Consider the following 17,727-nt stretch of genomic DNA (forward strand, 5'->3'; position numbering starts at 1 on the left):
TCAACCAAAATAGTCAACCCAGACTCGCACCTCGGAATTTGACAAAAGTCGCAAATTACGATAACTCATTCAAATACGAGTCCAACCATACTAATTTTATTCAAATCCGACTCCGAATCGATGTTCAAAATTCAATTATTTATTTTAGAAAAGTTTGTATAAAAACCCCTAATTTCTCTTTTAGATTCACCCATTAAATACCAAAATCAAATATGGAATCATGTAACATAAGCAAATCCGAGTTAAAAATACTTATCCTAATCCAAATCATGAAATTCCCTTCAAGATCACCCAAATCCGAGCTCTATAATTCAAAATGTGATAAAATAACCAAAATCTTTGAAATAAAGTACTTTATAACACTGCTTCAGGGATACCCATCGCGATTGTGGGACTACCCTTGCGATCTCGAAGCACAAAACAGATCAACCTCGAAGAAACCCTACGCGTATGCGGCCCCAGGCTCCCGATCGCGTTTCACATCTGCACAGTCACTCGCGAACAAGGACACTCTAGGTCGAGCGCAAAGAAGAACCCATTATGACCTCCCCAGCCTAGCTCAACACTACGCGAATGTGTAGTCCCAAATGTAGACGCAAAGGCTTAAAGCCCCAACCATCATGAATGCAGACACTCTAGGGAGAACGCGACCTACTTCCATAATACTATGCGATCGCGAAGAACACCTTAAACCTCAGAAACCAGGAATATCAACAAGAGACAAAATGGTCCAAAATCATTCCAAAACTCGCCCGACCACTTTGGGCCTGTCCGAACATACCAACAAGTCTCAAAACATAACACAGACCTACTCGAGGCCTCAAATCACACATAATAATATCAAAACCACGAATCGCCGATCTAGATCAATCTCTTAAGTTCATAAAGTTTAAGCTTCGAACCTAGCATCTGATTCAAGACTAACTAATCCGGAATCCAACCAAACTTTGAACACAAGTTTCAAATGACTTAACAAACATATTCCAAGTTCCGTAATAACAATCCGTACCCAATATCATTAAAGTTAATTCCCGGTCAAACCTATAAACTTTCTAAACCTACAAATTGGTAACTTTTGCTAATTAGAGCCAAAACCTTCTAGGAACATCCAAATGCAAATTCGGGCATACGTCCAATTCCAAAATCACCATCCAAACTTAAAAGAACTATCAAAACTCCGATCCAAGGTCAAATATAAAAAAGCCAAACTCGATCTACTATTCTAACTTAAAGCTTCTAAAATGAGAATCATTATTTCAAACCGATCCCTAACTACTTGAAAACCAAAACCGACCATATACACAAGTCATAACACATCATATGAAGATACGCAACACCTCATACCACCGAACGAAACATAAATGCTCAAAACGACCGATCAGGTTGTTACATTCTCCCCCACTTAAACTTATGTTCATCCTCGAACGTATCAAGAGTTGTTCCAAAGTCATCAAATCACTACATTAACTCACCATGCACATACCCATAGGTGATCCCACATAACCCTAATACACATAAGCTTGACAACATAACCTAACTGAATATCCCTACTTTGACCTTAGTCCATAAACCTTAAAACTCAATCTCCAACATTCGGAACTCATTATAAGACCTGGTTCTTGCATGTATACATTGTATAAGTCTGAACATGTTGTATCAAGCCATAACCATAACCCAAGATTATGATCACATAATATACAATATAATTCAGATACTCATAGCAATAACTTCCAACCACAATAGCTACTCAATAACAAATATGATACCAGTAACAAAGCTCATATCAAATTAAACCTTGTTCTAAGACTTCATATTTTATCGATGGTGAAGTAAATGCGTAGAAACTCATAACCACCCATCAGATGAACAACTCGTGAAGCTTTCTCGCCCACCAAGAACCATATCCAAATTCTAAGCTAATAAATGACATTAACTTCCCAACTTACCTTAATCAAATTTGATAACACTCATTCTAGGTCCAATAACCTCATCTCATCCAGTACAAGCTAACCGACCGACACGTCATACCAGCACCACCTCGAGCCACATACCGTGTGATCCATGCACCAAACAAGAAACAACTCGAATGCACCCAATGATGGAAATAGACTCAAATGAGATAACCGCCCCACAAGCTCATAAGATAATACCACAAAGCACAATGCTAAAAACGCATAACACAAAGGAGAACCAAAACTCACAAAATAAGCACACGGGATCAGATCTCAATATAACTCTACGTGACCAATCCAAACACCGGTCCACATGGAATACCTTGGGTCATGATGCTCACAATCAAAAACCATATGTCTATCAACAACAAACATGCAAAGTGCATGATCATAACCATGGAGAAACGGATAGCACCATATGTCACACCTCCTTTTTCGCCCGCGCCGCCGCAAAGGGGCGCGGAAGGGAGTTTTTTCTAATTAAAGGACAATCGAAACGGGATTTATTTATTTATTTCAGAGTCGCCACTTGGGAGATTTATGGTGTCCCAAGTCACCGGTTGAATACCGAATCGAGGAAAAGAATGACTCTGTTTAACAGTCTGCGCACCAGAAATCCGGATAAGGAATTCTGTTAACCCGGGAGAAGGTGTTAGGCATTCCCGAGTTCCGTGGTTCTAGCACGGTCGCTCAACTGTCATATTCGGCTCGATTATCTGATTTTATACAATTATGAACTTATGTGCAAACTTTAAACTCTTTACTGCTTTTATTATTATTATTATTATTATTATTTTAACAGAGAATTACAACATTGTGAAAAACGTATCTCGAACCACGTCACATCAATGTACCCATGGTTATTGACACATTTCAACTCCGTTGAGATTTGGATTTGGGTCACATAAATGTGCACCCGAATTTAAGAGTATAACATTATTAAAGACGCGCCTAAAGCGACTAGCGTATCATTATTTTGGGTAGGGCCGTGAAATTGACTAAACGGCCCGTCCCTAAGTCTAAGTATTTTAAAACAAATAATTATTGAGGGCCCCGCAATTTTGTATTTATTTTGGCGAAGCACGCCTCATTTATTTTAAGGATATCTTAAAGTGACTACATTTCTATTAAATTCGTCTCTAAAATAAAAGAGAAAATATCCTAATTAATTACATTCTTTAACTAAATTTAGCTACATGTTCACGATTAACCTAATGTTGACAATATTAAAACCTTCATAGCTAGTGAACTAATCAGTTTTGCCAAGCCGATTCACTAAATACACCAACTTATATTTCCTCTTATTCCAATTATTAAACAGTTTGACAGTAATGAGCATGCTTAAATATATACTACCTAATAATCAAGCTAAATCAAAGTATTATTTAATACATCACTACAAGATGCCTAGTTATGCAAATCGACAGAAATTTACAGAATAGTAATACATGAAATAGCCTAAATACAATTAGAAAAAGAAACAAAGAAAAAGCTAAATTAAAACTTCAAAGTTCCATTCTTCATATGTATTCATGCTTTCACATTTCAACTTACAATATGCCAAAGTTACAGTTGTATACCTGGTATTGTCAATACAAGAAGAAGAAGGTCAACAAAGTAGTATGTAGCACAACAACATACAGCAGCAGAAAGCCCAACATAGTAGCTTCAACACCTCAATCCAGAAATCCCAGCAACACGGAGAAAACTAGTAAAAATGGAGAAGAAAAATAGTCCGGAAATCTCTCTTTGTTTTTTCTTTCTAGCTTTGAACTCTCTATGGTGTTCTTGCGCTCTCAATATTTCAGAAAATTTGGTTCTATCTTTTTTATTCTCTCCAAAATGAATTCTGTCCCTGTATATTCAGTGTATCCAGAGTGTATATAGATTGTATATCGCTCTCTCCGCCCCCTCTTTTTTTTCTTCTCTCTCTCTCTCTCTAGTTTTTCCTCTTTTTTTTTGAACTCCTTCTTCCTAAATTTTCTCTTCAATTTATAGCAAAATTTTTTGAAATTTTCAGATTTGTTTTTTTTTAATTAAAAGAAATCCCACTTACAAATTGCTTTTATTTTTTTTAGAAAAAGAAATCTCACCTTTATTTACTTTTATTTTTAAAATTCCAACTTTAATTACTTTTATCTTATTTAAAATCCCATTTTTTATTTTTTTAAAAGAGAATCTCACTTTATTTAGCTTTTCTTTAAAAAAACAAACCACTATCTTTTCTTTTTCTTTTAAAAATGCTACTTTCAATTACTTTAAAAATTTTTAAATTTTTAGATACATTTATATTTATTTTTTAATTCCAAACTTCTTTTACTTTTTAATTTTTTTAAAATTTCCACAAAACTTTTTATTTTTTTAAATTTTCTACATTCTTTTACTTTTTTTAAAAAAGAGAATTCCACCTATTTTTACTTTTATAATTTTATTATTCAATAATTCCCTTTTTCTTATTTTTTAAATCATTCCCGAATTTTTTTTATTTTTTTAAAATAAAAATAAATATTTTCGGATTTTTTTATATATAAAAAAACAAACAATAATAAAAAACTATTAATAATGATAATTCACCTTTTAATTTTTTTGGTATTTTTATCCTATAATAAAAAGTGTAATAAAGCTAAAATAATAGTAGGTTAAAACCCCCTAAAATATTTACATAAAAGTAGTGATAAAAAATTAAATGTTGTAAAAAATTAGGTGTTCACAGCTGCCCCTCTTTGCTCGAAAACACGAAGAGCTTTCGGGCAAAGATAAAGTGAACAATGCGACTAATTTTTGATCATATCGTTATTCAAAAGAGAAAGAAAGTAAAAAAGGAAAGGCGCAACCGAGTCCTGGTTTTGGACAACCTATATATCTCTGGTTATAAGGGAATCAGGTCGCGTGTAGTTCAGAAAGTTTTGGTAGCTGGGACTACCATGGGATTGCGATGTTACTGTTACTGCTGTTGCACGCTGTTACCACTGCTTTTCGATCTTCTTATTACACCATTGCTAGAAAGAAAACAAGAAGTTATACTAAGCTATGATCTATGAATTACAAAGATTTATTCTCGAGCTTGGTCATGTGATTGTTGCTGCCTTGTTGCTTTGTGTTTCCTCTGGTATTTCTTTACTTCTAGCTCGACTTGTGGTCTTCCTTCTGATTTCTGCTGGGGATTTTTGTTGTAACCCTCTGGTTTACTGACTTCAAATTTCAATGTATTCCCCTTTTCTGCAAGTGGGCTCCTGACTCCACCTTGACTTTTGAAAGATGACACAACCTCCATTCTCCAGGCGGGCTCCTGACTTCTTCAACAATCTTAAAATTTAACGCCCTCCATTCTCCAGGCGGGCTCCTAACTTTCATCAGCAACTTTGAAAATAAAATGCATTTGACAATGATTTATGAAAATATATATTTTGGCAATGTTTATACAAGCAGGACCACTTGGGTCGAAATAAATTAAATGTCCTTCTGAGAAAGGATTAAATTCAATATCCTATTCGAGGGTGGATAGACCCATCATATCCTATTCGAGGGCGGACAGACCCATCATATCCTGTTCGAGGGCGGACAGACCCATCATATCCTATTTGAGGGCGGACAGACCCATCATATCCTGTTCGAGGGTGGACAGACCCATCATATCCTATTCGAGGGCGGATGAACCCAAAATATCCTTTTTGAGGGCGGACAGACCCAAAAATATCCTATCCGAGGGCGGACGGACCCAAAATATCCTATTCGAGGTCGGATGAACCCAAAATATCCTATTCGAGGGCGGATGAACCCAAAATATCCTATCGAGGGCGGACAAATCCAAAATATCCTATTCGAGGGCGGAGGAACCCAAAATATCCTATTCGAGGGCGGATGAATCCAAAATATCCTATTCGAGGGCGGATGCACCCAAAAATATCCTATTCGAGGGTGGATAGACCCATCATATCCTATTCGAGGGCGGATGAACCCAAAATATCCTATTCGAGAGCGGATGAACCCAAAATATCCTATTTGAGGGCGGACAAACCCAAAATATCCTATTCGAGGGCGGATGAACCCAAAATATCCTATTCGAGGGCGGATGAACCCAAAAATATCCTATTCGAGGGCGGATGAACCCAAAATATCCTATTCGAGGGCGGATGAACCCAAAATATCCTATTCGAGGGCGGATGAACCCAAAATATCCTATTCGAGGGCGGATGAACCCAAAATATCCTATTCGAGGGCGGATGAACCCAAAATATCCTATTCGAGGGCGGACGAACCCAAAATATCCTATTCGAGGGCGGATGAACCCAAAATATCCTATTCGAGGGCGGATGAACCCAAAATATCCTATTCGAGGGCGGATGAACCCAAAATATCCTATTCGAGGGCGGATGAACCCCAAAATATCCTATTCGAGGGCGGATGAACCCAAAATATCCTATTCGAGGGCGGATGAACCCAAAATATCCTATTCGAGGGCGGATGAACCCAAAATATCCTATTCGAGGGCGGACGAACCCAAAATATCCTATTCGAGGGCGGACGAACCCAAAATATCCTATTCGAGGGCGGACGAACCCAAAATATCCTATTCGAGGGCGGACGAACCCAAAATATCCTATTCGAGGGCGGACGAACCCAAAATATCCTATTCGAGGGCGGATGAACCCAAAATATCCTATTCGAGGGCGGATGAACCCAAAATATCCTATTCGAGGGCGGATAGAACCCCAAAATATCCTATTCGAGGGCGGATGAACCCAAAATATCCTATTCGAGGGCGGATGAACCCAAAATATCCTATTCGAGGGCGGATGAACCCAAAATATCCTATTCGAGGGCGGATGAACCCAAAATATCCTATTCGAGGGCGGATGAACCCCAAAATATCCTATTCGAGGGCGGAGGAACCCAAAATATCCTATTCGAGGGCGGAGGAACCCAAAATATCCTATTCGAGGGCGGAGGAACCCAAAATATCCTATTCGAGGGCGGACGAACCCAAAATATCCTATTCGAGGGCGGACGAACCCAAAATATCCTATTCGAGGGCGGACGAACCCAAAATATCCTATTCGAGGGCAGATAGACCCATCTTCAAAACTTGAGATTGTCTTACCTCCGACTGTTTTTCTTAAAATCGTGTTGTCTTGCTATCTCTTAAAACTTGAATTGATTTTCTCGTTCCTCCGAGAACATTTTCGACAATGGCAGAAAATTTTCTACCCCAGTTTTGGTGCTTTTCCTTGTGGCATGTTTTTTCGCCATTAATAAGATTTCCTTTTCCTGCTTCAAATCAAAGAAAATTTGTTAGTTTTAAAACATGGTGAGTGGTCGTGTCACTCCTGTTGGGGATGGTTTTTCCCTTTCTCCTTTCCCCGCTCTGTGTTTCATTACGCTATCAAAACTTGCTGGGGATTATTTTGCTGGGGATGAATTTTCCTTTTCTTCCTTCCCCACTCTGTGTTGTCCGACCCTCTTGGAACTTGGTCAAAAATCTATCGGGGATGCTCCTACATCTCGATGATCTGCTGGGGGCCCTCTTGGAATTAGGTCCACAATTTTCTCAACTGTTGTTTTCCTGTTTTTCTCCAACTTTCCTTGGAAATTTGGTCCTCTTGGGATCTAGACCCATTCATCATTTGGTCTTGCGACCAACTTCTTTTCGCTTTATCGCCTTATCTTTGGCCTGTCCTATTCGCATTTTGCTTTGCATCATTTTGGCAACTGGTAGTAAGCTCTGAAAATCCTTTTCAAAAACAAACTGATGGGGAGGTAAAGTCTTTAAACCAAGAAATGAAAAAGTGATGATTTCAAAAAATAGAAAAAGAAGAAGTCTTTCTGAACAAATGTTGGGGAAAAGGAAAGAAAAGAACTTATCTGAATGATATAACCGATCCCAACGATCATGTCGCGAATTCCGGATTAATCAACCCAGTCTATTTGTATCAATCAACCTTTCGAATGGCCTCATGTTGCTGGGGATAAACAGGCACTCAACTCTTTGCCAAATGCGGATTCTTTCCGCCAATCTTGTCTTGTCGCCTCATAGTGCCCTTCGAGGGATTTTCACTAATAAGACTCTCTCGTTTCTCTCAACTCCCGTCGTCTTATTGTGCATGTGAAGGTTTTCACCGATAAGACTCTCTCGTTTTATTTCTCTCATCTTTCGTCGCCTTATGGTGCCTGTGAAGGTTTTCACCGATAAGACTCTCTCATTTTATTTTCCAGCTAGGGATTGGAGTGCTGCCGATATGACTCTCTTTGCTGGGGATTCTTTTTGGTTATCAATTCATTTCCAGTTTATGATCCTCTTCTCTGCTGGGGATCAGTGTATTATTCTCGGCTTTCATTTGCCTGACTTGGCACCTCTCGGATACTGATCGGGAGGTCTTTTTTGAACATCACATGTAGGTTTTTGTGTGGGGTTAAAAGAAAAGGCTATCAAAAATTCAAAAATAACTTTGATGGGTGAAACATTACAACTCTTGGAATCAAACCTCTTTTGAAACTTTAAAACATAACTTCTGCCCCAGTTTTCTTGCTTGGGAGATTTTTAATTTTTTGTTACACTATGACCGAGCCGTGGGCGCCTACGTATCCTTCTTTGAGGAATCAGGTCAAACGTAGTTCCCAATTCCTTTGTTTTTTTTTCTTGTGACTTTTCTTTTGTCTTTATTATCATTATTTTTTTTCTCTTCTCTTTTTCTTTCATTTTCATTACTGATTCCAAAAGAGGGGTATGAAAGAATAAATAAGGCTCAAAAGGGGAAGCAAAGGTTAAAGTGTTTGGATAGAAGAAAGAATTGCCTCCGTCATTTCATTCTCCGATAAATGCTAAGTACAAACAAACAACAATTATAATTACAAGAAATCATACATAATATCTCTTAACTGCGTCGGAATTGATAGCCATGTCAACGCATTTCCCTTCGATATCTGTTAAACATAAAGCGTCATTGGGCTTGCTCTGTTCAGATTGCGATAATCAACACACACCCGGATTTTTCCATCTTTTTTTTTCTTTCTTCTTATTTTTTTTATTTTTTTTTTCTTTTTCTTTTTTTTTTTCTTTTTTGGCACTGGCACCACATTAACCAACCATCAAGATATCGAGCGACCCGAATAACTTTAGCATCCAGTTGTTTGGTTACTTCTTCCTTAATCTTCACACTCATGTCAGTTTTGAACTTCCTCAATTTTGCTTGACGGGAGAAAATGCCGGGTCAGTGGGCAATTTGTGAACCACTAGATTGGTGCTTAAACCCGACATGTCATTGTATGACCATGCAAAACGCCTTTGAATTCAATAAGTGCTTTGATTAGTTCTTCCCTGATGTTTGGTTCAATGTGGACACTTATCTTAGCTTCCCTGATATCATCCGCATCCCCTAGATTGACAGCTTCCGTGTTATTTGAGTTGGCTTTGGTTTTTTTTTCCTTTTTTTCAAATTGGCTCAACTCTCTGTTATTTTCTTCGAAGGATTCATCCTCATCGTATTCCGACTTATCATCACAATCTTGTACTATAAGTTCGAAATCAGATTGATTTTTTTTAGACTAGGTTGAAAATCTGTCGTGCATGCCATGTCATTAGAACCAGTATAAAGAGAACTATTCAGAAGAGAAAAAGAAGAAGAAAAATTAAAACAAAATAAGGAATGAAGAAAAAACTTTCACTTTAATAAAATACGGGATAGCAAGGTTTCACACTTTGGCGAGCACAAAAAGAAATCTGGATTACAACCATGGAATAATCCAGACAACAAGAAAGAAAATCAGAGCCCACTACCAAGACTCCCTTCATATAGGAAGAGGAGTAGTCATTCAATTGTTGATTTTTTGCTTTCAGCCCCACAAACTGTACATCTTCCTCACTGGACCCTTTTCCCAACACCATAACTGGCTTGTCATCTACCTTTTCCAACTATACCACCGCTTTTCCACTGGTTGACTTTTCTTTTGAACCGGCACGGATCATCATCACTATTTGTGAGGGTTTCTTTAGCTTCCCTCCTTCGTGCACTAGCTCGATCATGTGGGTTTCATGGTGTGCCGGCAACGGGTTCTGATTGATGTTGGGTGCCTCTGGTGTCTGAACCTCAATCTTGTTGGTGTCAATAAGATTTTGCACTGCATGTTTCAACTTCCAACACTTCTCGGTATCATGTCCGGGAGCCCCCGAACAATACTCACAGCTTACCGAGTGGTCCATATTTTTGGGAAGGGGATTTGGCAATCTGGGCTCAACGGGACTCAACAAGCCTAACTGCCTTAATTTGTGGAACAAGGCAGTATAGGTTTCTCCTAACTCAGTGAATGTTCTCTGTATTCTTTCATTTCTGCAAGCCTGATTTCCCCGGAAACCTGCCCCTGGAGGGTTCACCTTGGCGGCGGATAGGTATTTTGTAGAGGTGGGTATGTATTTTGTGGAGCCGGCGCACGCCATTGCGGACAAGCCAGAGGCTGGGTGTAAGTTTGGGCTTGGTGTACGGAGAAGTGTGGTTCTTGTGGTGGGTAGTAGGGTTGTGGAGGGTAATTTGGAGTGTGAGTCTAGTTTGGGTGATAGGGTCTGGCATGGTAGCGAGGGGAAGGACCTCTCGATCTGGACCAGTTGCCTGGCTCAATTGTCGCAACCTCTTCTCTCTTTTTCTTTCCAAGCTCACCTCCCGTGCCGCTCTGAATGGCCTGAGTCGTTGCCTTGATTGCCGAGTAACTCAGGATCTTATTGTACTTAAGTCCCTCTTCTATCATAACTCCCATTTTCACTACTTCATTGAAGGATTTGCCAACTGACGTCACCAAGTGACCAAAGTACGTTGGCTCTAGAGTTTGCAGAAAATAGTCCACCATTTCGTTTTCCCTCATTGGAAGATCAACTCTGGCTGCCTGTTCTCTCCACCGGAACCCAAATTCCCGGAAACTCTCCCTGGGCTTCTTCTCAAGCTTTAGCAATGTGAGACGGTCTGGGACTATCTCAAGGTTGTATTGGAAGTGTCCTGCAAAAGCCTGTGCCAGATCATCCCAGGTGTACCACCTGCTCGGATCTTGTCTTGTATACCACTCCAGTGCTAACCCACTTAGGCTTTGGCCAAAGTAAGCTATCAACAACTCGTCTTTGCCACTATCTCCTCTCATCTTGCTACAAAACCCCCGTAGATGTGCCATAGAATCGCCATGCCCTTCGTATAAATCGAACTTGGGCATCTTGAACCCTGCTGGCAATTAGACGTCAGGGAAAGGGCATAAGTTCTTGTAGGCCACGCTGACCTGGTGGCCTAACCCGTGCATGTTCCTGAAGGATTGCTCCAGGCTTTTGACCTTTCGAATCACCTCCTCGTGTTCTGTATTCTTAACCAGTTTCTCAGCTTTCTCTGGGATCCCAAATTGGGGTGTAAATGTGTATGGCTCAGGAGCTTTAAAAGTGGGTTCAGGAGGAAAATATTGGGTGTCGTGAACTTGGAACAGTGGTTCACTAGACGATCTTTGTAATGTGGCTGGGGGAGGTGCCACAAAGACAGGAACATTTGGTGGTGGGGGGTTCTGATTGGGTGGCGGAGCTTGGGGATCAAAGGCCTCTCTCCCCTGATAGTAGTCGTAGCTTGGGAAGCTTGCTGAAGGGCCGGGGGAAGGGTATTCTGGCGTGTGTCCCGGTGGGGGAGTAGGAGTGACAGGTGGTTCGGGCCCCTTTTGCACCTTAGCCATGGCTAGTTGCATTTCATTCATTTCTAATCTCATTTTTTCCATATTGGCCATCGACTCCTTTAGCATCTGATGTGTCGTCTTTTCCGACTCAACACTATTTTCTGAGCCAGTCATGCTTTCTGGTATAGGCCCTTTTGATCTTGTTTGATAATGGTATGGTGCCAGTACGCTTTAACAACTAACTGTTTGGAATTGGACAAACAACAAACTTGTTAGCGTTAGAGTTTTAACAGATATTGCAATTGCACGTTGGGGATGCAATGTTCTTAGGCAGTTACCCATTTCTAACATGTTTTTGCTCCTACCGCATGCATCCTCCCGGCTTGTTTTATTTGTGCCTTTTTCAAGTGTTTAGGAAACCCTCCATTCCCTCTTTTTTCTTTTTTTTTTCTCTCTCTTTTTCTTTTCTTTTATTCACTTTCTTTTTTCTTCTTTTTTTTAGTGGTGGTCGAACCTTATGTAGATTGCCTACGTATCATGTCCCCGCATGAATCAGACCTTGCGTAGTTCGGACCAATAAAAGATAAATAATAATAAAACATTTTTTTTTCAATTTTCCAACAAACTTGATTATAAAAGTTTAAAAATTGACCATACTAACAGACTTTGACAAAAGACAACAAACAGACTCGAAAATCAAATAACTCACATACTCTAATCAAAGAATTACAAACTCAAAAACAAACAGCGAGATTCCTTCCCCTATATGCCAATTTTAACCAAATGGTTGTTTTTCAGACGTGGCCCCTTCTCAATTTCACATGAATTTTAAGGCCGGGAAGGACTATTTTATGACCTTTCACAAACTTGTTCGTTCTTTTACGAAAATAGCCCTTCGACAACTGAAAGATACTCTAAGGCTATCTCGGCAAGAACGGTTTAAGACATCACCGAAACCGGGCCGACTTATTTTAATTAAAAACCAAACGGTATTCACTTGACCACTGGCTATTTTTCTTGTTTTTCAAATAATAAAAGACCTGGTTTTGCAAACACGACCTTTTAGCACTTCGTAGACGAAGATTTTAAGGTTGTGCGGGATAACTGGTCGCAACCCAAAAGAATGACCAAAGATGGTCGTTTACGCAAAATCTGCCTTCCGGCGTCCCTTTCGAGAACATTCGGCTATTTTGACAAAACGGCATGACCCAACTTATTTATGACTCTTTTCTTGTTTTTTTTTCAAATTAGAATAAAAGACCCGGTATTGCAAACACGGCCTTTCAGCGCCTCTGGGATGGAGATTTTTAAGGCTGTGTGGGTCAACTGGACCAAATCTAAAAAAATGACCCAAAGGTGGCTGTTTATGCAAAGTCAGCCTTCCGGCGTCCCTTTCGGGAACATTTGGCTATGTTTTGACAAAACAGCGTCACCCGACTTCTTTATGATGAAATTAAAATTTGATATTTTTTTGGCTATTTTAGCAAAAGGGGAGGTTGGACCCGATTAGGGCTGCCTACGTATCTCACATCCGGTGAGAATCAAACCAGCGTAGTTCGCCCTACTAAACTTGTAAACAAGACTTTTTTTTTCCAATAAATCAAACTAAAAAAGACCATTTTTTTCAAAATTTTGGCAGGGTTTTGACACTACTTGGACATTGGTTTTGTTTTTCTAAAAATAAGTAGTTATCTCCTTACACTGCTATTTTTTTTTCTTTTTTTTTCACAATTTTTCAAAAATTCCCGATTTCAAAAGCCGGCCAGCATGCAAATCTGAAGCAAATAAATGTGCAAAACAAACAGGATGCAGCAGGATGGTCTTTTTCATTTCAGGTTGCTTGTCCTAGACGGACCCAACCCCTGTGTTGAGTCCCCTACGTCAAATGCAACATGATGCAAATAAGCGTTCCTACTAGGGATCCAGCATGAGGTTTTGTTATACTAGGTTTATCCTGGGTATATGTTCTAGACAGTGTACCCGAGCGGACAACTCGAGTTGAGGAAGGAGCTCCTTTCCGGGAACCAAAAGGCCAGCCGGCTTAGAAACATTCTGAGCCTCTTTTATTTAGGGTATGACACTAACAGAATAGGGAATCTCAACCGGTAATCTCATCCCCGGAGGTGAGAAGAGAAGGTTTCGACACAGTTTATATGTATAGTTCAAATAATATCAAAGCAGTAATAAGCATCATTTTGCATATTAAGCACAGATCATATGAGAATATCAGATAATAAAGCCAAAATACAACAATTTATCAGGCTCGAATTTCTAACCTTGAACCGGTGGTTCTGGGTAAACTAGTAAAGTTCCCCAGCAGAGTCGCCAGAGCTGTCACACCTCCTTTTCGCCCGCGCCGCCGCAAAGGGGCACAGAAGGGAGTTTTTTCCAATTAAAGGACAATCGAAACGGGATTTATTTATTTATTTCAGAGTTGCCACTTGGGAGATTTATGGTGTCCCAAGTCACCGGTTGAATCCCGAATCGAGGAAAAGAATGACTCTGTTTAACAGTCTGCGCACCAGAAATCCGGATAAGGAATTCTGTTAACCCGAGAGAAGGTGTTAGGCATTCCCGAGTTCCGTGGTCTAGCACGGTCGCTCAACCGTCATATTCGGCTCGATTATCTGATTTTATACAATTATGAACTTATGTGCAAACTTTAAACTCTTTACTGCTTTTATTATTATTATTATTATTATTTTAACAGAGAATTACAACATTGTGAAAAACGTATCTCGAACCACGTCACATCAATGTACCCGTGGTTATTGACACATTTCAACTCCGTTGAGATTTGGATTTAGGTCACATAAATGTGCACCCGAATTTAAGAGTATAACATTATTAAAGACGCGCCTAAAGCATCTAGCATATCATTATTTTGGGTAGGGCCGTGAAATTGACTAAACGGCCCGTCCCTAAGTCTAAGTATTTTAAAACAAATAATTATTGAGGGCCCCGCAATTTTGTATTTATTTTGGCGAAGCACGCCTCATTTATTTTAAGGATATCCTAAAGTGACTACATTTCTATTAAATTCGTCTCTAAAATAAAAGAGAAAAAATCCTAATTAATTATATTCTTTAACTAAATTTAGCTACATGTTCACGATTAACCTAATGTTGACAATATTAAAACCTTCATAGCTAGTGAACTAATCAGTTTTGCCAAGCCGATTCACTAAAGACACTAACTTATGTTTCCTCTTATTCCAATTATTAAACAGTTTGACAGTAATGAGCATGCTTAAATATATACTACCTAATACTCAAGCTAAAGCAAAGTATTATTTAATACATCACTACAAGATGCCTAGTTATGCAAATCGACAGAAATTTACAGAATAGTAATACATGAAATAGCTTAAATACAATTAGAAAAAGAAACAAAGAAAAAGCTAAATTAAAACTTCAAAGTTCCATTCTTCATATGTATTCATGCTTTCACATTTCAGCTTACAATATGCCAAAGTTACAGTTGTGTACCTGGTATTGTCAATACAAGAAGAAGAAGGTCAACAAAGTAGTATGTAACACAGCAACATACAGCAGCAGAAAGCCCAACATAGTAGCTTCAACACCTCAATCCAGAAATCCCAGCAACACGGAGAAAACTAGTAAAAATGGAGAAGAAAAATAGTCCGGAAATCTCTCTTTGTTTTTTCTTTCTAGCTTTGAACTCTCTATGGTGTTCTTCCGCTCTCAATATTTCAGAAAATTTGGTTCTATCTTTTTTATTCTCTCCAAAATGAATTATGTCCCTGTATATCCAGTGTATCCAGAGTGTATATCGACTGTATACTGCTCTCTCCGCCCCCTCTTTTTTTTCTTCTCTCTCTCTAGTTTTTTCTATATTTTTTGAACTCCTTCTTCCTAATTTTTCTCTTCAATTTATAGCAAAAATTTTCAAAATTTTCAGATTTGTTTTTTTTAATTAAAAGAAATCCCACTTACAAATTGCTTTTATTTTTTTAGAAAAAGAAATCCCACCTTTATTTACTTTTATTTTTAAAATTCCAACTTTAATTACTTTTATCTTATTTAAAATCTCATTTTTTATTTTTTTAAAAGAGAATCTCACTTTATTTAACTTTTCTTTAAAAAAACAAACCACTATCTTTTCTTTTTCTTTTAAAAATGCTACTTTCAATTACTTTAAAAAATTTTAAATTTTCAGATACATTTATATTTATTTTTTAATTCCAACCTTCTTTTACTTTTTAATTTTTTTAAAATTTCCACAAAACTTTTTATTTTTTTAAATTTTCTACATTCTTTTACTTTTTTTTTAAAAAGAGAATTCCACCTATTTTTACTTTTATATTTTTTTTATTCAATACTTCCCTTTTTCTTATTTTTTAAATCATTCCCGAATTTTTTTTATTTTTTTAAAATAAAAATAAATATTTTCGGTTTTTTTATATATAAAAAAACAAACAATAATAAAAAAAACTACTAATAATGATAATTCACCTTTTAATTTTTTTGGTATTTTTATCCTATAATAAAAAGTGTAATAAAGCTAAAATAATAGTAGGTTAAAACCCCCTAAAATATTTACATAAAAGTATTGATAAAAAATTAAATGTTGTCAAAAATTAGGTGTTCACACCATATACCACAAATAAGAAGACCGTAACCGTGGAGCAATCAACCATTCAACACCCCAAAAGCCATCTCGCTCGAATTTCGCCACAAGGCACAAACAGAACTGCATCATGGGTATAAATAGTCAACATTATCACAACCCATCGTGGTATAGGAGAGTAACACATGGAGCATATCAGAACATGAATAAGATCAACTCTAACAGATGACACACTCCTTAACAATAGTAGTGCTCACTAAACAAATCCAACCGGGTGTAGAATACACATTCTCATTAGGTCTACCAGTAGCCTCCAAATCAATTCCGATCCTCCTAAAATAGGAAGATAACCTCCAAAAAATCCACAATAATCTATCCATAACACATTCACTCAGCCATCAAGCTCTCAACATACCTTCACCGTGCACAACCAAAGAACAATCTGCCTCTGTGAATCCTCTTAGTTCTCAAATCCCTAGAATATAAGAATCTCCATATCCAATCCCAACTCCACCACTCAAATGACTGACACATCCATCATACACAATCACCTTACATATCACGACCCCGGTTTGCCCTCCATGAACCATCATGATGGCACCTAGTCTCTACGACTAGGTAAGCCTAACAATGCAAAATATAAACAGCAATTGCGGAAGAGATAATTAAAAACCGAAATAATGAAATAAAACAGGGTTTAAAAATGCCACTCGGCATACACAATAACAACTCTCGAAACTAATAACTTTTCCCAAAACCCGAAATCTCATGATCACAAGCCTTTGAATGTCTACAAATATCTAACTCCAGAATATCTAACAAAGAAACGAAAGTACCGAATGGCTAATACAAAAGGGAGATTAGAAAGGGATTCTTCGGTCTGCGCACACGACAGATATACCTCGGAGTCTTTACGAACACCTTATCTCAAGTGTGATAAGTCTGAGCGGAGGTACCTGTATCTGCACATGAAAAACATGCACAGAAAGGCCATGAGTACACCACAACGGTACTCAGTAAGTGCCAAGCCTAACCTCGATCGGGTAGTGACGAGAAAGGTTAGGGCCCTACTGAGATTAAATGAAATATAAGGTGTGACAGTATAAGATGAAGCAGTACAATTGAAAGATAACAATAAGAATTAATACAGGATAATAAGGATAACAACAACTGAAACAGAGGCAAAAACAATCACAAGGAATACCACTCTTCAAAAAGATAATAATCGAGGATCTATCAGTATCCCGAGGATCTATCTGTATCCCGAGGATCTCTTAGTACCCTCAATATATGCCAGGGATCTCTTGGTATCTCGAGGATCTCTTTGTATCCTCAATATATGCTAGGGACCTCTTGGTATCTTCAATATATGCTAGGGATCTCTTGGTATCCCGAGGATCTCTTAGTATCCTCAATATACGTGCTGGGGATCTCTCAGTATCCCGCATCTAAACTCAAAACATAATACGTACAGGGGATTTCCTGGGATGCTGTCCCGTAGTCCTAAAGTAAAACACACAGCAATATCACAAAGAATACTCAATTAAACTCAATTTCA

Source organism: Nicotiana tabacum, chromosome 20 (genome assembly GCF_000715075.1).
Source record: "Nicotiana tabacum cultivar K326 chromosome 20, ASM71507v2, whole genome shotgun sequence".
In the NCBI taxonomy this organism is placed as follows: domain Eukaryota; kingdom Viridiplantae; phylum Streptophyta; class Magnoliopsida; order Solanales; family Solanaceae; genus Nicotiana; species Nicotiana tabacum.